Source organism: Gopherus flavomarginatus, chromosome 7, assembly GCF_025201925.1.
Source record: "Gopherus flavomarginatus isolate rGopFla2 chromosome 7, rGopFla2.mat.asm, whole genome shotgun sequence".
Classification (NCBI taxonomy): domain Eukaryota; kingdom Metazoa; phylum Chordata; order Testudines; family Testudinidae; genus Gopherus; species Gopherus flavomarginatus.
Window position 1 is genome coordinate 45611626 of NC_066623.1, and position 27234 is coordinate 45638859.

General features: G+C 51.4%; 1 protein-coding gene and 1 non-coding gene across 2 annotated transcripts in view; both read right to left on the minus strand.

The window, feature by feature from the left end:
- Positions 1–27234, minus strand: part of LOC127055902 (zinc finger protein 707-like) — a 673013-nt gene that overhangs the window by 433112 nt on the left and 212667 nt on the right. The gene's annotated exons all lie outside the window — the stretch shown is intronic.
- Positions 9740–9813, minus strand: TRNAK-CUU (transfer RNA lysine (anticodon CUU)). The gene has a single exon. It is a non-coding gene; the product is annotated as a tRNA-Lys (tRNA).

Here is a 27234-nt window from a genome sequence, read left to right on the forward strand (position 1 = left end):
AAGCAGCACAAGCTGTTTCCATGGTGTAATGGGCAACACTTGGGACACTGAATCCTGCAATCTGAGTTCAACTCTCAGTGGGACCTGGTGTTGGCTTGTGGTAAAGCCCTGGAGCTCACAGTCCTCAACTTCCCTGTCTCTAGTTGTACAAGAATGAGTCTTTTCCCTCCTGCTGGGTGACTCACCCACGGGAGCCAGGTCTTTGGTCGTGATGGCCACAATGGGTTGGGGATCTAAAACTTGCCACCCTAGTTGCTGATTCCTGCAGTTTGACATGGTGGTTGGGATTCTCGCTGCTTCAGCTGGTGCCCACAAGTTTGGCCCCTGTGCTTCCTGCCACACTTTTCCTCTGGCCCACATGACGCTTGAAGAAAGGAGTGCCAGGGCTGGGATTAATAGTCAGGGCTTGGCAGGAGGGAGGAAGAGCCCCAGGCTGGAGCCCCACACACTTTCCCTCCTCCGGGCACCTAGAGCAGAGGCAGCCCAGCTCTGTCTACTGGATACCTCGGCAGAGTAGGTGAGTTCATGGAAATACAGTCTGGTCCCAAAGCCTCCTTCAACCCTGCTCATCACTAGCTGTCAGGGGAGAGCTCATTCACACCTCGCTTACAAATCATCATTTGAAATTCTAAGGGTACATCTTCACTACCCGCCGTATCGGCGGGTAGCAATCGATTGCTCGGGGATCGATATATCGCATCTCATCTAGACGCAATATATCGATCCCCAAAAACTCTTATATCGATTCCGTAACTCCACCAGCCCGAATGGAGTTGCGGAATCGACAGGGGGAGCCATGGACATCGATCCTGCGCCGTGAGGATGGTGAGTAATTCAATCTTAGATACTTCAACTTCAGCTACGTTATTCACGTAGCTGAAGTTGCGTATCTGAGATTGATTTCCCCCCGTAGTGTAGACCAGCGCTTAGGTTGGTCAACATTGCTGAAGCCTATGCCCCGACATTGTCAGCAAACACAACAGCTGCGTGAGGAAACCTGGCTTTGTCCAGACTTTCCAAACCTATTTAACCTTCTCAAGTACAAGTATTTTTCATACGTTGTACCTGCTTTTAAAGTGTGTGTGAACGTTTCAATTTCCATTCAAATTTGCAACCAATGACAACATTGACAGAGCTGCATGTAACTAGTTGACAACTGGGGGGCGGGGTGTTGGGGAAATTCGAGGGAGGGGGTGCACAGCTCCCTGGCTGTGGGGCGTATAGGGAATGCCCAGTTTCACTGAATTGAGTCTCCTACTGCAGCACCTCAGTAGGTTACATCAGAGAGGAGCTGCAGGGTCTAGGCAGTGGGATGCCTGTGCCTTTAAGAGCCCAGCCCTGGGAAGCCCATGCTGAGCGGTGCTGGCTGTGGGAGGGGAAATAAAAAAGTCCCTCTGCTCCCTGCCCCATGTTTGCAAACACTGGAGTCTCAGCCCCCCGGGGTAACTGTTACCTCTCTGCCCCTGCCTGTGCCGGGGTTTGACCCTCTGGCAGCATCTCTCCCTGGGCTTAACTCCGGCTCCTTCCCTCGTCCCTGATTTTGCCCTTCAGCCCCTCTCCTAACTCTGCCTCCAGCTACTTAACCTCACCCGACCAACACATTTCCACCCCCTGCTCAGACCCTGGCCACCCTCTTCTCTGACTTGCTCCCCTTTGCCCCTTGTTAATCCCTGTAAAAAGTAGGGGGTGCTGGGTCCCATTCTTGGGGGGGAGGCGGGCTGAGCACCTGGCCCCTGCCTGCCCAATGCTCAAAGCACCCCCCACGATCTTGCGGATGTTTGCCAAGTGCTGCAGGGTCACCTGCAGTGGGGAGAGAGACACGGTTAGGGGGTGATGTAGCCAAGGATGCCTCACCCAACACTGAGATGCAGCCACCTCTGGGGTGGGTTGCACAAGTCAGCAAATGAATTTGCAACAGGAAACGCACTGAAAGGCCGAAGCAGCTGCAGGAAGTGGAGAAAAAGCAGGAGCCCTGGATCCCAGCCCTGCCCCTCTCCGACTCTACCCCCTAACCTCCACTTTCCTCCCAGATTTGAGGGGAGAACCCAAGAGTCTTGATCCCCAGCCTTGCCCACCCCCATATTTCGATATGATTCCATCCAGTAGCTGCCTCCCCAAATTGCAGGGCAGCACCACAGGGAAGACCAGGGACCTGCCTGTTTGCACAGGATGGGCGACGCCAGTGCCCCAGGGTGCGGAGAGATGATGCTAAGGGAGAAGCAGGCAGCAGACAGCCTCCATGACAGAGAAGGAAGTTCTAGGGGGTGCCATGCTGCAAGGAGTGAAGGAGGTTGGCAGGGAATGGAAGGATCTTCCCTCACAGCAGGTGCGTCTGTTTCCCCACCGCAATTCCTTCCCAGCCCAACCCCGGCCCAGGCTAATCCCGGCCCAGCTACCAGGGTTAAATTTGGCCTGGATTTCCCAGCTGCTGGTGGAGGGGAATGGGGCTGGGGAGCATGAGTATCTACTCCCCCTTCCCCAGACACAGTTGCATGGGAACTGACCAAAGGAGCCTGCAGCACTGCTGCCTAGAGGAAACTGAGGCATCAGCCAGTGACAGACACATCATGGCTCTCCTCATCCTCATTCTCTTTCCCATATACAACCTGGCGAGGGGAAGGGGGTAAGCTCAGGGCAGTTGCACAGTTAACCTGTGGAACTCCTTGCCAGAGGATGTTGTGAAGGCCAAGACTATAACAGCGTTCAAAAAAGAACTAGATAAGATTATGGTGGATAGGTCCATCAAGGGCTATTAGCCAGGGTGGGCAGGGATGGTGCCTGTAGCCTGTTTGCCAGAAGCTGGGAATGGGCGGCAGGGGATGGATCACTTGATGATTCCCTGCTCTGTTCATTCCCTCTGGGGCACCTGGCACTGGCCACTGTCAGAAGACAGGAGGATACTGGGCTAGATGGACTTTGCGTCTGAACCAGTCTGGCCATTCTTGTGTCTCCCTTGGAGCAGCAGTGACACCCAGTGGGCAGTCAGAGTAATGCACAGAATGTGTTTTCCTTGGCGCAGCAGTGACCCCCAGTGGGCAGTCAGAGTAATGCACAGAAGGTGTTTTCCTTGGCGCAGCAGTGACACCCAGTGGCCAATCGGAGTAACACACAGAGCATGTTTCCCTTGGAGCAGCAGTGACACCTCGTGGTCATTCAGGGTAATGCACAGAAAGTGTTTCCATTGATACAGCAATGACACCCAGCGGTCAGGTGGTGTAATGCACAACGTGTGTCTGCCTTCTAGGAGCAGTGACACCCACGGACCAGTCACGGTAAGGCACAGAGTGTATTTCTCACCAAGCTGCGTAATGCACAGAGCATGTTTCCCATGGAGCAGCAGTGACACCCAGTGACCAGCAGGAGTGGCATCAGACTCTTCTCGTTTGGTGGGAGACTGAGGTGGGTAGAAAAAAAAATTGGGGGGCTGTGCCCCCCCATCACCTGGCCTCTCCCATGCCTCTGCTCCTTCTCAGTTAAAGGCCAGGCTCATCTCCTCTCCCACTGGCCAGGGTTTACAGCAATACAACCTTTATTAAAATAAAATAGTGAACAGTTTACTTTCAATAAGCTAAATCTGTCCAAATTTTAGTATTAAATCCACAGTTCTTAAAGATCCCATCAACAACCAAAACCTAAATGAAAATTTGAAACCAAAAACAATGCTTAATTTAAAACCCAAACATTAAGAAAAACTTTGTTTTTAAAAATAAAAACTAACAAATGCCATAAATTAATAATTTCAAGGTTTTATCAAAAAGGTGTGCTACAGCAGGATGATAAAATAACATCAAATAAATAAGCCTGAACTCTAAAACCTCCTATAAAGGAATTGAATCCTTGAATACTGGCCAAATCTGTATAAAATATGCAGAAGTATGTCAAAACTGGTGTTGCAGGTCAGCCATTCGAATCCAGCAAATGTCAATTAAAATCTCCATTCCAACTTAAAAAACCCAAACAATCCAATAAACCAAAACAGTCACCGCCTGAAACAAATCAGCACAGAAGCAAAATTAAACCTGTGCCAACATTGGAACAAATGATGTAAATGTCTAATTCTAACTTCTTGTTTCTTGCAGGAGGAAAGTGTTTTGCACCCCAGTAACCAGGCTATCACTGCAGCTTTCCTTTCACGAAATAAGATTTTTACCAAATATAAATTGCCCTCAAATTTCTCTAAGAGAAATTGAAATTGTATCTTTGCACTAATATCTCAAGTGTGCAAGTCCATCCCCTCAGAGCAGCCCCACACCCTGAGCCCAGGGGAGAATCCCAACTAGTTTGTGTATTTGTAACCCTGGGGCCTGAAGCTGATGAGAGAAAGGGAAGTGAGCCATCTTGGAGCTTTCCGATACCACCTGCTGGGAGTACAGGGAATTGACTGAGCGACGTCCTGGCTGATTTTGACCTTGTTCTCCACCAGCAGGCTCCACTGGAGAGCTCGGGAGTGACATGACCATGGGAGCACCCTATGTACATATTAAAATCTGGCATTTGGGGGCCATTGGGGTGAAATGTGGGTACTTTTGGGGTTGGGTCCCACATGCGAAGGGATGTGGACAATTTGGAGAAGGTCCAGCGGCGGGCAATAGAAATGATTAGGAGGCTGGGGCACATGACTTACGAGACCCTACAGGCCATATCCTGTATGTTAAACTAAGGCAAGGTTAATATATCTATATTGTGACCTTTTACTAAGAAAGCAAAGTTGACCTGTATCTTTTTACTTAAATACATAAGTACTCACGCCTGTCTAAGACCTTTACTTAGACCAATCGACAATGGAGAATGGCATAGGGTTTTTTTTTCAGTATTCTACCCACAGACTTAACAGGTACAACACAAGGGAACATATGTGCATATGTACATGTCATCAACATGCACAAACATACTAGCCTGTGAAGTATTATTTGCCTGATTTCATTCCTCACCCACGTTTTGTGGGTGAGGAATGAAATTTGGACATAGGAGGAAGGATTTCCGGTGCTTGTGCCCTATAAAAGAGGTAACCCACCTCACTAGAGCACTTCACTCTATCATTCTGACTTACTTCCTCCACTCTCTCTCTATGTACTAGCAGTAGGCTGTACTTGTTCTGAAACTTTAAGTTTCAAGGGAACTAGGCTAAGCTCCATTTCCGTAAGTTTTTATTCTTTGTTTATTAGGTTTTGATTTTAAGTTTAACTTAGTCAAGTAAACCCTAAGTAACAGTAGCTCTTTCTAAGCGCTGCATCTTTCACTCAAGAATTGAGAAATCTGAACTGCAAGGCTGGTTCTGTGTCTCTTACCACCAGGTTATCAAGGAAGTGTGGTAAGAGACATTAACCAAAACTTTGTTGCATATAATGCCTTATGTATCTATTGAATAGCAGAAAAGCAACTGTAACTTTGTAACTCAATTAAATTAAATAAAATGTAAGCTAATAAATTAAATTTTCATCATATTATCCAAATTAATATTATTAGTACACCCTAAATCAGGGTACATGGGACAGAGAGTTGGAGTGCAGGTGGATGAGGGCACTAGCCCTGGGAGTGCAGGCTCTAGGGTGGGGTTAGAATGAGAGGTTCAGGGTGCAGTAGAGGGCACGGGGTTAGGGCAAAGAATTCGGCTGTCAGGGCTCTGGAACAAGACCAGGAAAAAGAGAATTGAGGTGAAAGAGGGAGATCAGGCTAGAGCAGAAAGTGGTGGGGGAAAAAGAATTTTGAGCTGTAGGTGGGAAGAAAAAACTCAACCCCCCTCTTATCAGGGCATCTAAGAACTAGATGAAAGACATCTCTCCCCTACTGCAATAGCAACTCCAGTGGGCCTGGGCTGAGGGGAGAATTCCTGCCCCAGCAGCTCCAGCTGATTTGGGCTACAGACATCTTGCCTCCACAGATCTGGTGTTCTTGGGCTGGGACAGGGGAGGGACTCCTCTCCTTTCCATTTGGGACATGGCGGGATGAGACATGTGACAGAGCTTTACGGGAAATCATTATTTGCCATATTCATGTGCCAGTCCTAGTCTCTGCTGACCCAAACAAGCCATTTATCCTGCATGCTGATGCCAGTTTGGAGGGTTTGGGAGCAGTCTCGTACCAGGAAGTGGAAGGCAAATGTAAATCTGTAGCCTTTGCCAGCTGAGGACTGTCTGATAGCGAAATTTGCTATCCCATCCACCAGCTGCAGTTCTTGGGCTTGAAATGGGCCATCACTGAGAACTTTGGAGACTACTTGTGTGGTGCTCAGTTTCAGGTATGGACAGAGAACAATCCACTGACTTATGTGTTAACAAGTGCTAAGCTGGATGCTGCAGGGCAGAGATGGGTGGCTACTTTTGCTAGCTGTGACTTCAGCATTCAATACCAATGATTTGGTATAATAGGGAGTGTGATTTACCAGGAGCACCAATTCTTGGTTGTGGGGAGGATGTAAGCAGGGTCAGAATGAACTCTACCCTGACATCTGTTGGTGATGTGTTGTAAAAGTCTTTTGTTGCTGATGTGCATGGTCACACCCACCCCGCATTGCATGATGGGAGTGCTTGTCCAAATGGTCATTTCGGCTGCTGTGAGATCCCCAATCTCTTTCTTATTAGGGCAGGAGTAATAAAGTGTAGTTATCCTGGTGATATGAATCAAGGACAATAGAACGGTCCTTAGCAGGTCATGCTTTTGGGAGTCACCCGAACCTACATATATCTCATTAGGCAAGGGACATGGGTTCCAAAGCATAGTGAAATAAAAAAGGTTGAAAATGAATGTTTAAATTTAGTACTATGGGTTTTTTTTGAAGTTTCTAACTGCAGAATTTATGGCTTTTTTTCTTCTCTAGTTTAAAAATAAAGCTCTTTGTAATTGTAGTACAAATTCAGTTCTATGCTACAGACCTAAGATCAGTAATAGTTAAGTATAAATTTTAGATGTGCTTAGAGTGGGGGGTTCTGATCTCACTTACACACTGAAAGTTGTAAGCAACTTCACAGTTAGGTAAAATGCTCTTTTCCACTCTAACTGCATGGAAATTTTGCAGGTTGGACTCAGGGAATGCAACTGGGGGGCAGGACTGTTGTGGCACATGCCTCATTTCTGCAACCAACATTTGCTACCTCACTCCATAATGCCACACACAGAGCGACCTTTTACCTTTCAGAATCAGAATATATCACAGAAGAGATCTAATAGCATAAGCTTAAGGTGAGGGACTGTAGCACTAACAGCAATTTTAAGAAATTCAAAAATGTCTCTGCATTTACACACCAAGAACAGCAAAAAGGAAATCAACTAAAACAACCAGAGACAGCTAAACACCCAATCTTACCTCCCACATGCTTTTGGCATTTGGAACCCACACCCCTTAATGGTGAGTACTTTTCAGGTGAGGGTGAAGCTGAAGGCTTAACTGAAAACAGTTTAAGAAGTGCTCCCGTCTCTGGCACTCAGCTATCCAGCTCCCAATGGGGTCCAAACCCCAAATAGATCCCTTTTACCCTGTAGAAGCTGTAATATCCTGTGACCAGGACAGCTGCCTAGCAGACTGCGCATCTGCCTGCCAGTGTGAGAGCGCATAAGGTGCTAATCCAGATAGTGGTGGCTGAGTGGCAGCATTCATGAAAAACCAGCTGAATGGTGCAGCAAAAGTGTGCTGGGCCCATAACCCAGAGATTAATGGATCAAAGCCATCCTCTACTACATGTGTGCTTGCTTCTTTTCCCTCAGGGCCTTCCAGCAAGGCAGTGACCATCAGAGCACCAAGAGCCTAGGCCATGAGGCTACCTGGACTGAAGGCAAGAGGCAGGCCTGGGTATGGCGAGGGCCTCCTGTCCTGGAATGAGGCTGCAGTACTTCCTGGTCCCCTTTTCCCTCCCACACTGGCAGGCAGCATGTGCTGCGGGAGAACAGGAAGGAGGCTCTCGGGACACCAGTCAGTGCTGTGTGTGTGGCTGTCAGGGGAAAGAGCCTAGCCTCCTGACTCAAACTGCCATTGACTGGCGTGGCTCTGCACACCGTCAGCCAGGGCAGGCCAGGCTGCGGACGTGACTCAGGCATGAGTAGCATGGCCGCGCTTTCCTGACAAGGCGTGAGGCAGGCCAAGAGCTTTGCAAAGCCTACAGGGAAGTGGGAGGGAGGCGTCTTTGAGCCGGCGTGTCTCGTCTGCTTCTCCTTTGCCACTTGGGCGGAGGCGGGGAGAGAGCGAAATGTTCCTGGCTGAAAGTTTTTGTGCTCGGCCTTGAGGATTAAACCTGAGCCTCTGGAACAGCTGCTGGGAGATGGGTTTCTGAATGACATCCAGCCCGGTCTTCGGGCCACTAGCTGAACGCACTGAGGCCAAGAGGCAGCAAAATGGGACCTTTGAGGCTCCCCGCAGGCAGGGCCAGCTTTAGGAAGTGCGGGGCCCAATTCGAACATATTCAACGGGGCCCCGGCAGGGATGACTAAAAAAAAATCATGTAAATAAAAGCCTTTCATTTCTTAGCAGCCGGTTCCCTGTAAAAAGTTCTGATTTAAGGGATGTGCCACAGTATGTATTTTTTGTACCAATAGGGTTACCATACATCCATATTTTTAAAAATTTCTCCCAGATGGTCTATTTAAGAACCAAAAAGCTGGACATGTCCAGGAAAATATGGATGTATGTTAACCCTACCTAAAATTCTTTTTTAAAAAGATGGGCCTGAACTAGAAATGAGCTCCGTTTCACATGTGTGGGTCCCCGCCACTCCCTGGGGGTGTGCCAGGGTGACCAGATGTCCCGATTTTATAGAGACAGTCCCGATTTGGGGGGTCTTTTGCTTATATAGGATCCTACTAGCCCCCACCCTGTTCCAATTTTTCACACTTGCTGTCTGGTCACCCTAAGGTGTGCACATGTGTGGGTCACAGCTGTTCACTGCCCCTCTCATTGCAGCATGTGTGCAGGGTTACTGCCCTGGGAACTGCAGGGCACCAGTGGACATGGGGCTGGCTGGAGGCAGGGCAGGGGCTGACTGGAGGTAGGGTCTGGCTGCAAGCAGGGAAAGGCATGTGGGGCTGGCTGCAGACAGGACAGGGTGTGTGGGACTGGCTGCTGACAGGGGCTGGCAGCAGGCAGGGGGATGTGGGGTGGAGTGGGCTGGTTGGCTTCAGGCAGGGCCTCAGGGGAGTGCGCAGGGGTTGGCAGGCCTGGAGACAGAGGAGTGTGGGACTGGCTGGCTTAAGGCAGGGGAGTGCGGCAAGGGTTGACTGGAGACATGGCACGGGGTGCGGGGCTGGTTCAGGCAGGGCAGGGGGTGCAGCAGGGGCTGGCTGTGGGCAGGGATGCGGGTACAAGGGGTACAGCCTACCCTGTACGGTAAGTGCCCCCTCCTCCACCAAGGTTGCAGCAGCAGCCCAGGGCTCGGGGGCTATTTAAAGGGCCTGGGGCTCCCCTGCTTCCACCTCCCCAGCCCTTTGAATTGCCGCGGGAGCCCTGGGGAAGTGGCGGGGCTCCGGGGGCTGTTTAAAGGGCCTGGGCAGTAGAAGCAAGGGGAGCCCCAGACTTTTTAAATAGCCCCCAAGTCTCCAGCAGTGTGGCTCTGGTGGCAATTTAAACAGCCTGAGGCTCCAGTCCCTGCTGGGAGCCTCAGGCCCTTTAAATTGCCCCCTGGGGAAGCTGGGCCACCCTAGTACAGTGCACCAGCAGGGCTTGGGTGCGGGGCCCAATTCAGGGGAATTGTTTAAATTGGCCTAAAGCCGGCCCTGCCCGCAGGAAAGCAAGGAAGTAGCACAGGCTTATCACTGTCCCTGGGTGGGCTTAAACCACCATCCTTTCAGTTAAGAGCCAAACGTGCTGACCCATTGCACCACAGAGACACAGACAGGCCAGGCTGTATGGAGCACAACAGTCAGGAATCAGCTCAGGGTCCGGTCTAGCACATGCATGCAGTGGTTGGACAAGCAACAGCAAGGAACTGGACTGGTGCGGAGTGAAAGATCTGTGGGAAGGAACCAAAAATAGTACTGGGGCTGCAGTACAGGGCTTGCATACACTTTCTTTGGCCTGTTTTGCTGGAAGAGTTAGCAGGGCAAGCTTGTTAGTCACAGGTAAGGGGGTGAGTTTATGCAAATTCTGGACTCTGGGACCACAGCTGGGGTGGGATAGGCACAACTTTTGTGGCACATGCACCCTCTCTGCAACCAACCTTTGTTACTTCACTCCATAACAGCACACACAGAGCAACCTTTTACCTTTCAGCACGAAAATATACTGTAGAAGAACTCTAATAGCATAACTTTAAGATGAGAAACTTCAGTACTAACAACAATTCTAAAGACTTTCAAAAATACCTCTGTCTTTAGACACCAGACACAAAATCAATCAGACCAGGAACAAACATCTATTTCTACTTCCCACACACTTGGGGAGGGGGGCGGGTTTGGAACCCATACCCCTTAATGATGAGTCTTTTCCAGGGGAGGGGCAAGCTCTCAGGCCTCAAATGCCAGGTACAGTTACTCTCTCCTTGATCCAAACTAAACAGGAAAATACACTTGATTACTCCTGCCCCAATAACAAAGAGATGGGGGACCCCACAGCAGCTGAAATGACCATTTGGACAAGCATTCCCTCATGCAATCTTGGGTGGTTGTAACCATGCAAATGACATCAGCCTCAAAAGGCCTTTACAACAGATCACCAACAGATGGCAGGGTAGAGTTCATACCGACCCTGCTTAAACTAGATTGTGGCAAAGATTAAGAAACACTGAATGTTAAAACTCACCAAACGCGGGTGAATCCATTCTCATTGTCGTATCCGCTTCTTAAACTCCACACCTGAACGTAGCCCTCACATGGACAACATACCCTCCTAACTCAGTGTCTGTACGTTAGCCTTTTACCCCCAGTCAGGGCTATTGCAGATTCTGTATTTCTTACGCCACCTGATCTTAAACCGAACTTCGCACCCCCTGGGTAATCTGTACATTGTTCCCTGATCACCAGAAACTTCTACACCTAAATGCTGTACCATACACCTTTTTCTTCTTTGAACGTCATCTTACTAAAATGTTGACATTTGTTCGAGATCCCGGCTCCTGTTCCCTTGCAAGGCGTGTGCCTTTGCTCCAGGTTTTAGGCTGCTAATACAGCGGGGGCAGGGTGGGGGCCGATTGAGCCAGAGGCGCTTGCCTGCTGCAGACACGGATCAAAGGCTGAACCTCATCCCCCACGAGCTGAAGGCTTAATTGAAAACAGTTTAAGCAGTACTCCCGTCTCCGGCACTCAGCTACCCAGCTCCCAATGGGGTCCAAACCCCAAATAGATCCTTTTTACCCTGTAGAAGCTGTAAAAGCCTGTGACCAGGGCAGCTGCCTAGCAGCCGGCGCATATGCCTGCCAGCGTGAGGGCTCGTAAGGCACTAATCCAGATAGAGGTGGCTGGGTGACAGGGGGAGTAAAGAACCAGCAGAGTGGTGCAGCGGACGCGTGCTGGGCCCATAACCCAGAGGTCAATGGATCAAAGCCATTCTGTGATAAACGAGCACTTGTCTCTTTTCCCTCTGGGCCTTCAAGTGATCAAAACCTTCGGCTTGCGGGCCCAGGTCTGTCTGCCATGTGCCTGGGCAGCAGCAGGACAGTCTCAAGAGAGCAGCTCCCACCCATTATCTCTTGTAGTGGAAAGGAAGTAGAATTGTGGTTGGACTTTTGCTATTTCTGTTCAGGGAGTCAGTGGCTGTGAGGCAACCCTTACTGATAATGGCAGGGGAAGAGTTCTCTCTTCTGCATTGATGCTGCAATTTTTTCTTGTGCCCTTTCTCTCCCCCTTCAATGCAGGCAGGTAGGCTTGGTGGCTTGGGGATGTGGGTCAAGCCTGTTTTCTTTTGGCAGACACCTGGTTGAGAGCTGGTGCTCTACGGTCTTGTCTAAACTGACCAGCCCTAATGTCTGTAGCCTCGTCTCATACTTTGGAAGCCTTTTATTTACCCCTTTCCACTGCAAAAAGGACTATTTAGTCCTACTCTTTCTTTCCAAGCTGCTAACCAGTTACTGATCCATGAGAGGGCCCCAGCCATCTGGAGTAGATTGTGACTGTGAGTGGCAATCTCAAGGCAGATTTTTAAGAAGCAGAGCACAATCCCCAAACTGGTTGTGTGTTCTAGACTTACATTTCACCAAGTGTCAGATTCTGGATGACACCCCTTTTATGACTTTTTAAAGCAAACTTGCTATTTTTGCATCAATTGAGCGTTCTATGCAGAGGACTAGAAATGTTTCTATTAACCTGAATGTTAGATGATTTTAACATTGGCTGGAATCACAATGTTAAATTAGTTCTTATGACTTTATTAACTGATACTTCCTCTATCTCAGGACTAGCTATTAAACTGATTTTTGGACTAGGGAGATGGAATAGCAGCTTCCTCCATCCCTTGCACACATCACCCTGTTACTGTGGCACTGAACCCCCAGGAGCGATGGACCTCCCAATGGGGAAAATATCGTGGTTGAAGAGCAACGAAGAATAATGGTGTTGTCTGTGTTCCCATTTTGTTTGTTCTGAGTATGGTTTTTAGTCGTTTGTAACTCTTTCGTCAGTTATTAGTAACATCTTATTATCAGGCCTCTGAACTGAAAGGCTGCTCTTGCAGGTTTTACTTTGTCGTTGTTTGTAGGTCAAACAGCCGCTTTCTTAGGCCTCGTCGACACTACGCATTTAAACTGAATTTAGCAGCATTAAAATGAATTAACCCTGCACCCGTCCACACAATGAAGCCCTTTATATCGATATAAAGGGTTCTTAATACCAATATCTGTACTCCTCCCTGACGAGGGGTTCGGTATTGCCATGTTGGATTAGGGTTAGTGTGGCCTCAATTCAATAGTATTGGCCTCCGGGCGGTATCCCACAGTACACCCTTGTGACCGCTCTGGAAAGCAATCTGAACTCAGATGCACTGGCCAGGTAAACAGGAAAAGCCCCGCGAATTTTGAATTTCATTTCCTGTTTGCCCAGCATGGAGCTCTGATCAGCACAGGTGGCGATGCAGTCCCAAACCCAAAACGAGCCCCAGCGTGGACCGTCTGGGAGGTACTGGATCTGATCGCTGTATGGAGAGACAAATCTGTTCTATCAGAGCTCCGTTACAGAAGACGAAATGACAAAGCATTTGAAAAAATCTCCAGGCTATGATAGACAGAGTCCACAGCCGGGACTCAGCACAGTGCTGCGTGACAAGCGTAATGGAAAGCCAAAGAATCAAATGGACGTTCATGGAGGGAGGGAGGGGAGACTGAGGACTCCAGCGATCCCACAGTCCCCGCAGTCTTTGAAAAGCATTTGCATTCTTAGCTGAGCTCCCAATGCCTGAACAGTCAAACACATTTTCCCAAGTGTTTCAAGGGACCCTGGAGCTAGGCAAAGGGGTCCAACGGGCAGGGCCCCTGGAGCTAGGTTTAGGGGCCCCAGAGATAGGGCCCCTTGAGCTAGGGTTGGGGGACCCATGCATAGGGACCCTTGACCTAGGGTAAAGGGCCCCATGGGTAGGGCCTCTGAAGCTAGGGTTAGGGGACCCAGGGGTACAGGGCCTGCAGATAGGGTTAAGGGTCCCACGAGAAGGGACCTTGGAGCTAGGGTTAGGGGCCCCACGGGAAGGGCCGTTGGAGCTAGGGTTAGGGTTCCCACATGTAGGGACCCTGGAGCTAGGGCTAGGAGCCCCAGGGACGGGGCCACAGGAGCAAGGGTTGGGGGTCCCAGGGGTGGGGTGCCTGGAGCTAGTGTTCGGGTGTCTAGGGGTGGGGCCCCTGGAGCTAGGGTTAGCGGCCCCATGGGCAGGGCACCTTGAGCAAGGGTTTGGATCCCCAGCAATGTGGCCTCTGGAGCAAGGGTTAGGGGTCCAAGGGGTGGGACCCATGGAACTAGGGTTAGGGGTCCCACTGGTAGGGCCCCTGAAGCTAGAGTTAGGGGACCCAGGGGTAGGGCCCATGCAGCTAGGGTTTGGAGCCCCAGAGATGGGGCCCATGGAGCTAGGGATAGGGGTTCCAGGAGTGGGGCCCCTGGAACTAGGGTTAGAGGCCCCACGGGTAGGGCCCCTGAAGGTAGGGTTAGGCACCCCAGGGGTAAGGCCCCTGGAGCTAAGATTAGGGGTCCCACGGGTAGGTCCCCTGGAGCTAGGATTATGGGTCAAATGGGCACGAAGCCAGGAGCCAAGGTTAGAGCTCCCACAGGTAGGACCTCAGGAGCTAGGGTTAGGGGCCCCACGGATAGGGCCCCTGGAGCTTGGGTTAGGGATCCTAAGGGAATGGCCTCTGGAGCTAGGGTTAGGTGCCCCAGGGGCAGGAGCCCAGGAGCTAGATTTAGGGGCCCTAAGGATGGGGCTCCTGGAGCTAGGGTTAAGGTCCCCACGGGTAGGGCCCCTGGAGCTAGGTTTGGGGGTCCCACGGGTAAGGACTCTGTAGCTAGGGTTAGATCCCCATGGGTTGGGCCCCTGGAGCTAGGGTTAGAAGCCATAGGGATGGGGCCCTTGGAGCTAGGGTTAGGGGTACTGGGGGTCAGGCCCCTGGAGCTAGGGTTAGGGGCCCACGCATATGGCATCTGGAGCTAGGATTAGGGGACACAGGGGTAAGGCGCCTATAGCTAGGGTTAGTGGTCGCATGAGTAGGACCTCTGGAGCTAGGGTTAGGGGCCCCACAGGAAGGGACCCTAGAGTTTGGGTTAGGGACCCCAGGGCTGGGGCTCATGGTGCTAGGGTTAGGAGTCCTAGGGGTGGGCCCTGGACCTAGGGATTGGGGTCCTAGTGGTGGGGTGCCTGCAGCTACGGTTAGGGGCCCCAGGGGTAGAGCCCATGGACCAAGGGTTAGGGGTCCCATGGGTTGGGACACTGGAGCTAAGGACAGGGGCCCCATTGGTAGGGCCCCTGGAAATTGGGTTAGTGGTTCCACGCATAGAGCCCCTGTAGCTAGCGTTAGCGGGCACATGGCTAAGGCCCTTGGAGATTGGATTTGGGGCCCCAGGGACTTGGCCCTTGAGCTAGGGCTAGTGTTCGCGTGGGTGGGGCCCCTGGAGCTAGTGTTTGGGTTTCCAGGGGGTGGGGTCTCTGGAGCTAGGGCTAAGGACCCCACGGGTAGGGCCTCTTTAGCTAAGGTAAGGGCCCTACGGGCAGGGTGCCTGGAGCAAGTGTTAGGGACCCCATGGGTAAGGCCCTTGGAACTAGGGTTAGGAGCCCCAGGTATGGGGCCCCTGGAGCTAGGGTTAGGGGATGCAGGGGTGGGGTCCCTGGAGCTTGGGTTAGGGGCCCCACGGAGAGGGCCCCTGTAGATAGGGGTAGTGGCGCAAGGGGTAGGGCCCCTGGATCTTTGGTAACAGACCCAAGGGGTAGGGCCCATGAAGCTAAGGTTAGGGTCCCATAAGTAGGGCCATTGGAGCTAGGATTATGATTCCCACATGTAGGGCCCCTGGAGCTAGGGTTAGGGTTCCCAGTAGTGGGGCCTCTGGACCTAGTGTTAGGGGCACCACGAGGACGGCCCCTGGAGCTAGGGTAAGGTCCCACGGGTAGAGCCCTTGGAGCTAGGGTTAGGGGAACCACGGGTAGGGCCCCTGGAGCTAGGGGAAGAAGCCCCACGAGTAGAGCCCCTAGAGCTGGGTTAGGAAACCAGGGATGGGGCCCCTGGAGGTAGGGTTAGGTCCTCAAGGGTTAGAGCCTCTGGAGTTTCCATTAGGGGTCCCATGGGTAGGATACTTGGAGCTAGGGTTAGGAGCCCTAGGAGTAGATCCTCTGGAGCTGGGGATATGAGCCTCAGTGGTAGGGCCCCTGGAGCTAGGGTTAGGGGTCTCATGGGTAAGGCCTCTGGAACTAGGGTTAGAGGCCCACAGGTAGGGGCCCTGCAGTTAGGGTTAGGGATCCCACTGGTAGGGCCCCTGGAGCGAGGTTTAGGGGCCACACGGGTTGGGCCCCTGGAGCTAGAGTTAGGGGCCCCAGGGAAGGAGTCCCTGGAGCTAGGGTTAGGGGCCCCAGTGGTAGGGCCCCCGGAGCAATTGTTAGAGACCTTACGGTTAGGGACCCTGGAGCTAGGGTTAGGGGCCTCACAGGTAGGGTCTAAGGAGTTAGGGTTAGCAGCCCAATGGGTAGGGCCCCGGTAGCTAGGGTTAGGGGCCCCAGGGGTAGAGCCCTGTAGCTGAGTTGAGAGGTTTATTTAAAATAGACATACATCTTTTAAGATCTGCTTCAGAAATGCTAATGTTGATATAAGCAAAAGTCTTCATAGTGTTCCCCTGGTCATCTTTCCTGATAACAATTTCCACATCTGTAACATTTCCAAACTTGCTGAATCTTTCCTGCAGTTCAGCCTCAGATACAGTATGGCCAAGTCCTCCAACATATAAACGTTTTAAAACTTGTTTTTTCTCCATAATAAAAAGTCAGACTGTTTCATTTAGGATGTATGTTTTATCCTTCGCACATGTCCAGCCAGGAAAGGGTAGGGCCTCTGGAGCTAGGGTTAGGATCCCAATGGGTAGGGCCCCTGGAGCTATAGTTTGGGGCCCTACGAGCAGGGTCCCTAAAGCTAGGGTTAGGGGCCCCAGGGATGGGGCACCTGGAGCTAAGTTTAGGGGCACCATGGGTATGACCCCTGCAGCTAGGGTTAGGGCCCTAAGCGGTAGGACCCCTGGAGTTTGGGTTAGGGGTCCCACGTGAAGGGCCTCTGGAGATAGCGTTAGTGGCCTGACTGGTAGGGCCCCTGCAGCTAAGGATAGGGGCCCCAGGTTGAAGGGCCCCTGCACTTAGGGATAGGGGCCCTACGGGTAAGGTCCCTGGAGTTAGGGTTAGGGGCTGCACAGTTAGGGCCTCTGGAGCTATGGTTAGGGGCTTCACGTGTAAGGCCCCTGGAGCTAGGTTTACGGGCCCCATGGGTAGGGCCCCTGGAGCTAGGGTTAGTAGCCCCAGGTATGGGGCACTTGGAGTTACTGTTAGGAGCTCCACGAATGGGACCCCTGGATTTAGGATTAGGGACCCCATGGGTATGGCCCCTGGAGCTAGCGTTAGGGGCCCCAGGGGTAGTGCACCTGGAGCTAGGGTTAGGGGTCCCACAGGTAGGGACTCTGGAGCTAGTGTTAGGGGCCCCACGTGTAGGGCCTCTGGAGCTATGGTTTGGGACCCATTGGGCAGTGTTCTTATAGCTAGAGTTAGGTGCCCCAGGGATGTGGCCCATGGAGCAAAGGTTAGGGGTCCCAGGGGCGGGGCCCCTGGAGCTAGGGTTAGAGATCTCACGCTTAAGGCCTCTGGAGCTAGGATTAGGGGCCCACTCGTAGGGCCCCTGAAACAAGGGCTATGGGCCCCACGGGTTGGGCACCTGGAGCTATTGTTCGGGGCCCCAGGGATGGAGCCTTTGGAGCTTGGGTTAGGGGTCCATGGGTATGGCAACTGGAGCTAGATTAAGGGGCACAGGGGTAGGGCCCCAGGAGCCAGGGTTAGGAGCCCCACGGTTAGGGACCCTGGTGGAGTAGGGACTATCTGTGTGGGAGATGGGAGAGCAGGGGGTGACGTAAGGTGAGGGATAGGACCTAAGCCTGTAACTCGAGCTAGGCAGCGGGGAGGGGTCAGCACCTTTGCCTGGGAAGCTGGACACAGGAAGGGGCCGGCTGGAGGGAGTTAGTTCAGTTTTGGTTTGGAGCTGGGTTATTGGAATTCAGGGATTCCCAAACTGGGAACTAAGCTTTCTGAACCCCCAGAAGGACTCGATCGAGAGGTCCTGGTTGTGCCCAAAAGCTCTGCTGTATCCTTCGTTCCTGTTGGCCAAAAAAACCTTTTGTTTTACTGGCCGGCTGAGTCACTGTGTGTCCCAGGAAGAGGGGTGCAGGACCGGATTCCCCCACACTCCGTGACATAAATATCTGTGCCCGCCACTAACTCCCTAAGCCCCTCTGGGACCCCTGCAGCCTGCACGTAGGTATCTGTGCCCCCCACGAACCCCCTAAGCCTCCCAGGGACCCCTTCAGCCTGCATGTAGGTGGAACCCTTCTGCCAGGCTGAATTGATAGCAGCAAGGACTGTGTTCAATACATAGGGGTCCCTTCCCTACTACGTAATGCAAACCAGCTCGAGCCCCCACCCAGTGACATGGGAAAATTTTACATACGCACCCCTAGGTGCCTCAAAGAGGCGATACTTCCCCTCTCGCAAGCACAGAGTCTGGGTGTAGCAGAAAATGTTTAATAACGTGAGATAAACAACATAGCATTAAATTGGGAAAACACCTCAATTAGGCCGTGTCCTTTTCCCTGGGCTCTTGAGTCTAGCAATCCCCAAATCACCCCAAGACTCCAAAGTCCAATACCTCAAATGTTTCAAGAGTCCAGCAACCCCAAAATCACCCACAGTTGCGCAACCCCAGAGTTCAAGAGTCTATCTGCAGGGTTTTTCCCCCTGTCAGCCTGGGTAGAAAGGAGCACTTTACATGGTGCACTGCTGACTACCCTGCCTCTCTGTGGGATTCTGCTTCCGCCTTCCCCATGAACTGCTCAGCTCGATCCACCAGCTACTCTGTTCTGCCAGCCGACTAGTGATCTACTCCAGCTTTCTTAAAAAACTACTCAGCTCACCTCACTCCATGAGCTATTCCAACCGTCCCACAAACTGCTTCTCTCTGTCAGCTGCTCTGCTCCAGAATATAATTTCAGCCTCTCTTACTAACTAACAAAACTCTTCACTGATTTCAGCTCAGGAACTTAAAACTTCAATTGTTAAAAAAATCAAATTTCAGCTTTACTCTTCAACTGCTAAAAGAAAAGAAAACGCAATTCATGTTTTTGGTTCACCCAAGGAGCTCACTCCCTTGTCTAGCGAGTGCCACTCAAGTGATGGTGAGAATCCCTGTCTCAAAGAAGTTTCACAGTTCCTCATCCACACAATCAGGGTGACAACACTCCACATCTCATGCCCCAACAACAAATAAACCGGGGATACCACAGCTGCCAAAACAGCCATCCCAGGCTGTCGTTGCCATGTCAGGAGAGGTGGGTGTGCCTATGCAAACACGATCAGCCCCTGAAATTCTTTTCTACACTCTCCATAATTCACCACTAGATGTCAAGGTAGAGTTCATCCTGCTTCTGCGTACATAGGTATCTGTGCTCCCCACAACCCCCTAATCCCACCGGGACCCATCTAGCCTGGATAAAGGTATCTGTGCTTCCCACAAAAATCTAAGCCCCCCAGGGAACCCGCAAGCCCAGATGTAGGCATCTGTATGCCCCACAAATAGCCACAGGACCCCTCCAGCCTGTAGGTAGGTATCTGTGACCCCCAGAGCCACACAAAGACTCTCAGGACCCCTACAGCATGGATGTTTGTATCTGTGACCCCCACAAAGCGCCTAAGCTACCCAGGGACCCCTACAATCGGGATGTAGGTATCTGTTCCCCCCAAAACACCTAATCCTCCCCGAGACCCCTCCAGCCTAGACATAGGTATCTCAGACCCCACAACCCTCCTAAGACCCCCGAAACCCCTCCAGCCTAGACGCAGGTATCTGTGCCCCTCACAAACCCCCTAGGCCACGATGGGACCCTTCCAGCCTCGACATAGTTATCTGAGCTCCCCTCACCCCCTCTAAGGCCCCCAGGACCCCTCTTGCCTGGATGAAGGTATCTGTGCCCCCCACAAACCCCTAAGCCCCACCAACATCCCTATAGCCTGGAAGTAGGTATCTGTGCACCCTCACAAACCCACTGATCCTCCCAGCGACCCTCCTAAAGCATGGACATAGGTATCTGTAGCCCAAAATGCCCCCAAAGCAACCCTGGAACCCCAATAGACTCGAAATAGGTATCTGTGCCCCCCCACAACTCTCAAATACCCCTACAACCCCTCCAGCTTGGAAGTAGATATTTGTGACCTCCAGGAGCCCCCTAAGCCCTCACGAGGGCTTCTCCAGCCTGGACATAGGTATCTCTGCCTCCCACAAGCCCCCTAAGACCCATAGGTCCCCCACCAGCCTGGTTGTAGCTATGTGTATGCCACACAAACCCCTAAGCTCCCCAGGGCCCCCTCCAACCAGGACATAGGTATCTGCACAACCACAACTCTTTAAGTCCCCCAGGGATCCCTCCAGACCATGCATAGGTTTCTGTGCCCCTCACCAACTCCCTAAACCCCCAGGGACCACTACAGCTTGGACATATGTGTCTGTGCTCACCACAACCCCCTAAGCCATCCAGGGACCTCTCCAGCCCGGATGTAGATATTTCTGTCCCCTATGAAGTCCCTAATCCCCACCGGAATCCCTCCAGCCTAGACGTAGCTATCTGTGCCTCTCACTACCCCTAAGCCCCAGCAGGGATCTCTACAGCATCTACGTAGGTGTGATGCTCTGTGCATTACCCTGTGTGGCCACACGGCGTCACTGTTCCTCTATGAGAGAAATGCTCTGTGCATTACCCTGCGTGGCCACAGGGTGTCACTGTTGCTACATGCAGGAAATGCTCTGTGCATTACCCTGCGTGGCCACACAGTGTCACTGTTGCTCCATGTGGCAAATGTTCTGGGCATTAACCTGCATGGCCACACGGTGTCACTGTTGCTCCATGAGGGAAATGCTCTGGGCATTACTGTGATGGAGTAGGGACTGTCTGTGTGGGGGATGGGAGAGCAGGGGGTGACTTTAGGACCGGACATGTGCTCAGCCTATAAAGTGAGCTAGGCACGGGGGAGGGGGTCAGCACCTTTGCCAGGGAATCTGGACACAGGAAGGGGCCGGCTGGAGGGAGTTACTTCAGTTTCGGTTTTGGTCTAGGTGGTTGGAATTCAGGGAATCCGAAACTGGGAGTTAAGTTTCCTGAACCTCCAGAAGGACTCGATTGAGGCGTCCTGCTTGTGTCTCCAAACTCTGCTGTATCCTTCACTCCTGCTGTCCAATAAACCTTCTGTTTTACTAGCTGGCTGAGAGTCACCTTGTGTCCCAGGAAGAGAGGTGCAGGACCGGACTCCCCCACACTCCGTGACAGACCCTCAGCCCTTCCGGGACCCCTGTAGCCTGGACGTAGGTATCTGTGCCCCTCCACCAAACTCCTAAGACCCCTGTAGACCCCTCCATCCTTAGCTTAGGTATCTGTGCCCCCTCACAAGCCCCCTAAGCCCCCCAGGGACCTATACAGCCAGAACATTGTTATCTGTGCCCCATATAGACTCCATAAGCCCCCCAGGATACTCCAATGTGCACGTAGGTATATGTGCCCCTCAGAAACCCCCTAACCGCCCAGGAAACCCTACAGCCTGGATGTAGGTATTTGTACCTCCACAACCCCCCTATCCCCCCGACGGGACATCTACTATCTGGATGTAGATATCTGTGCCCCTCACAAAACCTCTAATTCCCTCTGGGACCGATACAGCCTGGACATACGTATCTGTGCCCACTCGAACCCCTAAGACCCCCTGGTACCCCTACAGCAGGGACACAGGTATCCTGGGCCCCCAAAAATCCCCTAAGACTCCCAGGATGCCTCCATCCTGGACGTAGGTATCTATGCCCCCAATGAACCCCCTAAACCCCACTGGGACCCCTAGATCCTGGAGATTGGTATCTGTGTCCCCCCAAAAACTCTCTAAGCCCCCTAGGGACCCCTACGGCCTGGACGTAGTTATCTGTGCACCTCAAGGCCCCTAAGATCCCTCGGACCCCTACAGCCTGGATGTAGGTGTGACGGTGCTCCCTGTGGGAGCCAGCTGAGGTCACTTAATCAGGATGAACTGCAAACAAAACAGGGCAGACAAATCCCAAATGCTGGTGGTGATTTCAATACTCAGATTTACCAAGCCAGCACAAAGAGGTTCTGTAGTACCTCACTGGTTACTTAGAAGTTTAAGCCATGCAGTTCCCTTAAAGTACCCAGCCTCAGGCCTCCGTCCAGACACACCTGTCAGATATGATGATGATTCCTGAAAATCTTACTTCATCATATAAAAGAAAAGATTCTTCCAATCCCAAAGGATCAGCCACTTACTCAGGATCTATTACAACTTAGATCTTACCTAAAATACATGCTATAGCCAATTCTTATTAAGTAAGCTAAAATGTATTTAAAAAGAAAAGAGAGAGAATGTTGTTTAAAAGATTAATAGACATATAGACTTGAATTCAATTCTTGAGGTTCAGATACACAGTAGAGGTGAGCTTGTAGTAGCCAAAAGTCCTTTTTGAAATAGTCCATAGGTTATAGTCCTATTTCCATATTCAGGGTGGCTCCAGTCAGTGACTGGGGATCACAATCCTTGTGGCTTAAGGTTTCCCCGTCTTGAAATCCAAAGCAGATATGAGATGAAGAAGGATCGTGTCCCAGGCTTCTTATACATTTCCAGCAGCCTTTCCGCCTGAGAAAACAATAGGCTTAGCTCTCCTTCCAAACATCCTGGCAATTAGTACAGGGTAATTTATTCATTAAACATTTCAAATAGAGGTTACCACAACCTTCAAAGAGACACATAGACAATAATACTATTTCACTCAAGTACCATCATAAATGTTAATATTCCTTTTTTGCTCTTTGAATTAAAATTATAGCAACAGACAAGACTTGTTTGCTTACATCACAAGACCTGAGCAAAAATCTCCCCATCTACTTCTAACAATGCAGACTTGCATTTCAAAGCTCTGTTCATTTACATATCTTGCTAAGCAGTTCTTAAGGTTCACCCATGGGTCATGTCAGTCGGTGAGGTGAGTTAATTAACTCTTTCTGGCCCTGTCACCTTTCAATGAGATATTAGATTATACTTATAATGTCACAGTGGTGGTGAGTCGACTGCTGCAGCTCCTCGTAGACTCTGCCTGCATCTCTCACCAAGCTGGAGTACAGCAGTCAAGGGGAGAGCACTCGATGTGTTGCATCTACACTAGACGCGATATATCGACCCCGCTGGATCGATCGCTGCCCACCGATTCGGCAGGTGGTATAGACATACCCCGAGTATCTGGTGATCAGAGCTGGACCCCGGAGGGGGACACATTGAAGGAACTCAGGGGTTAAGGTGCCTCTATTGTCAACTGTCAGGGCTGCTGTGGCTCAGAGGAGGGTGCTTGACTACCTGGCAGGCTTAGGTGCTGCAAACCTTGGAGGCAGGAGAAGTGAAGCGGACACGGTGTGCTTGGGGTGCTCGTGCTCAGAGCAGGGGTGATCTGGGGCGAGGGGGGGTGCTGCAGGGCAGAGCGGGGAAGTTGCCACAAGAGGGGCGCCTCAGGGTGGAGGTGGGAGCTGCCACTGGTGGGGCGCCTTAGGGCGGAGGCGCGGGGGAGGAGAGCGCAAGGTGGAAGTTTCGCCGACGGCATGAAACATCCTTGCACAGGCCCTGCCCCATGCCCTGCCTGCAGCCAGCCCTGCACCCCCTGCCCTGCCCTGCCCGCAGCCATCCTCTGTCTCCATCCAGCCCTGCACCTTCTGTCCTGCCCGCACCAGCCGCATCCTCCCTGCCCTGCCTGCAGCCAGCCCCACAGCCAGCCCCTGACACACCCCCTGCCCTGTATCCAGCCAACTCCTGCCGCTCCCCCCTGTGGCCCTGCCCAAAGCCAGCCAGCCCCCACACACCCCCAGCCTGCACCAGCCATGCACCCCCTGTCTGCAGCCAGCCCCGCACCCCCTACCCTGTCTCCAGCCAACCGCTGGTGCACCCCCCAGCCTGAAGCCAGCCAGCCCCGCATCCCTTGCCCTGCCTGCAGCCAGACCCTACCTCCAGCCAACTCCATGTCCACTGGTACCCTGCAGTTCCCAGGGCAGTAACCATGCACATCTGCTTCAATGAAGGGGGCAGGCAGCTGGGACCCACACATGTGCCCACTCTTGGGTGACCAGACAGCAAATGTGAAAAATCGGGACTGGGATGGGGGTAATAGAATCCTGGATAAGAAAAAGACCCCAAAATTTGGACTGTCCCTATAAAATCGGGACATCAGGACACCTTAGCACACCCCCAGGACTCCTGAGTTCCATTGCTGGGTTTCCTATTGGTTCCACTGCTGGTTGTTTCCTTTTCCTGGGGGGACTTTTGGCAAGTTGCTCCACACTCTAGGGCTCTGTCCCCAGCAGTCAGATGGGGATTTCATACTTTCCCGGTATTGGAAACTGCTGGGAGAATCCTCCAGCAAAAGCTGCTCTGACAGTGCTAAGCAGCATCTGACCATTCAAGGTCAGAGCTCGGTACCTGGGAGCAGTGTTTGGCTCTGGGGTTTCACTTCAGCCCAGTCTAGAGAGAGGGGCCCAACCATGGAGTTTGGCTCAAGAAGACCAAGTGTCCAATTTGTTAAGGGCGTTTTGAATTCCAACCCTGTGCTCCTAAGTGCTTGGTGTCAGCTGCAAATTTTAGAAGCATGCTCTCCACTGCATTTTCCAAATAATTCATGAAAATATTGAATAGTATCGGACCGCGGACTGATCCCTGCCGGACCCATAGGTACACCCTCTCCGTTGGACAGCCAAATATGGAGAAGGGCTCCTGGTGTCTGGGCTTTCAACCAGCTCTGCACCAACATTACACTGATTACAGCTGGACGGCATTTCCCTTGTTTGCTTGTGAGAATGTGCTACGGGACTGTTTGAAAAGCCTTAGCAATCCCAAGCTAGATCCCATCTACTGTTTACCCACCTCCACCAGGCCCAAAACCCTGCCAAAGAAGGAAAGAGGATTGGTTTGGAATGATTTGTTCTTGACAAATCCATGCTCACTAGTCCTAAGAACCAAACTATTCTGTAGGTGCTGCTGACAAACTGAGTGCTTAAGAATGTATTGCAGGATCTCTCCAGCAATGGCAGTGAGGCTAGCTAGTCTGTAAGTCTCAGGGGTCTCTTTGTTCCCCTTTTAGAGAAAGGTCCTGTCTTGTTCATGGATGGGAAGATGTTCTCTTTCAGGGATCTCAGACGAGAACTGGGGCACAGCACCTGGTTTGTCAAGGCCACAAAAAAGGAGGCAGGAACCTCTTCTCTCCTGCTGGCAAAGAACCCCAGGTACCTGAAAGACAGGGACTCACATCCCTGAATGGGCTTTTAAAAAGGCACTGGTTAAAGATTGGCCCCAACCATTTCTTGTTTCCATAGACTAGACATTTTAGCAAACTTTAGAATTCCTTGGTGGTAAACACTGTGAAACTTCCCTTTCTCCTTCACAGAGGGCTTTAACGCCCCTTATCTCACTCAGGCTCACAACTGCCCGGAGTTTGAGAACTGTCCCTGTTCCCATTGGACTGATGGGAGGAGCCTGAGGTGCAGAGAAGGGAAGTGACCTACCCAAGCGCCTACACAGTAAGGTGGTGGCAGAGCCAGAAAGAGAAGCCACCAGTCCTGACTCCTGTTCTAACAGACAATAACCCCCACAGAGGCAGGGATAGAGCTCAGGAATAGAGATGGTGGGGAAATTTCATTGAATCCATTTCTGTCAGAAAATCCCATTCAGGCTAATCCGGTTTGTTTCTCAAAATCATAACAAGTGGGATGAAAGTTCTTTGCAAAAATATTGTATTGCAAAACAAAAGCATCTCCTGTTTGTCAGAGTGTGTTAAATTGTCTCCTCGCACACAAAGAGGAGACACTTAGATCTCAAACATTAGATAAGATGCTTCAGTCTGAGCTAAGTCATTGCTGCTCTTAACAATTTCAAAATAAAAAAAATGCAAATAAAATAGACTATTTCAGCTATTCTATTACGTGTTAATCTGCTCTGAGTAAACGTGATAGGACACCTCATATTATGCCCTACTCCTAGTGACACTCTCCAATGGATCCCCATCCTCCACCCACCGTCACGTAGGTAAGAGCGGATCATTATTATTTCTACTTGAAAGAGGGAGAAGCTAAGGCTGAGAAAGGAGAATTGACTTGTTTTAGGTCACACAGCCAGTCAGAGGCAGAGTTGGGAATAGGACCCAAGAGCCCTGATTTTCAAACTACCCATTGGATCTTGAATTTCAGACACTGAATGACCTGAATAAAGTGCTCTCAGATGAGCTCCAGACCAACAACAGTGACAGTAACTATTCAGCAAGTATTTGAGGAGAACTGCAATGTTAGAGAGAATCATGAACTGCTCAGAGACAACTAATGCAGAGAAGCGGCAAAATTCATCAAACATAGAACTGGTTTTGACTTATAAAGAGAAAAACAAGGACCTGAGTCTCCTCCCTGTCAATAACCCCCGGCTCAGCCAATCAGGGTAGAGACTGAGGATGGGAGGCTGAGGGATCTCACCAGAGAGCCCAAAGGATGGCCCAGGTCACTAGTGGGGATCACTTCCCGAGCAATAGTTCAGCCTCACATTTTTGGGTAGACCTCCCACAGTGAGAACTGCAGAGCACTGCCCTGCAAAAAACTAAAAAAACCACACACACACTCTTTCTCTCCCCCTCCCTCCTGGTGTTGGGAGGGGAACAGGTAAAAGGACAAAGGAAGCAAGAGAAGAGAAAGGAGGGAGGGAGCGATGGAGGAAGAGGTGAAACAAAAAGGACAAACCCTAATGTCCCCATTGATTCGAAGGGACAAAATCCCAGGTGCAGAATAAAATTCTGCCTCCTTAAGCTCGTGTTTTCCATGCCTCGAATTCACCTGTCGCCAGATGGATCAGACTGAACAGCTTTCAAACCTCCAGGAGGCTCTTACCTTCTAAACAAGGATGGCTCTTTTCTAGTAAAATCACTACAAGGGAAGGAGAAACCTCGAAAGAGTTTCCTCCTGGTGCTCACGTCCGTGAACCCGAATACTCTCTCAGTCCTCAAAGAGAGACCTGGAGTAGGAGACTTGCTGAAGCAAAGCCACAGGGGTCTCTGAGGTTTCCCTGGCCCCTCACCCCTGTCCTGCCTTGCTGATGTCAGCATCTCTCTGTGAGGTCACCACCTCCCCACCACCTTGGACCAATAAGTCTTAGGTCCTTCAAAAGGCCTTTGTGATGTGACTGATACATCCCTCCTTTGCTGTGCCAGTGTCCTGCCCCTGGCCTGGACCTTTGGAGGTTTGAGCTACTCCCTGTGGATCACCCCACTCAAGGAGCATTCATTCTAGGAAGCAAGCCGGCTAGACAGGAAAACATCAGACACTGCTCCCAATGCTACACTCAGTTTTTCAGAAATTAGTCGACTTTCTGGCCAGAAGAGACCATTAGATCATCTAATCTGACCCCCTGCATGTCACAGGCCTCCTGTATGACACAAGAGCTACTTTGGGGGCAAACACATTCAAGAAAGGCATCTAGTCTTCATTAAATGACATCAGGAGATGAAGAATCCACCCCTTTCCTTGGTAGCTTGTTCCTGTGGTGAATCA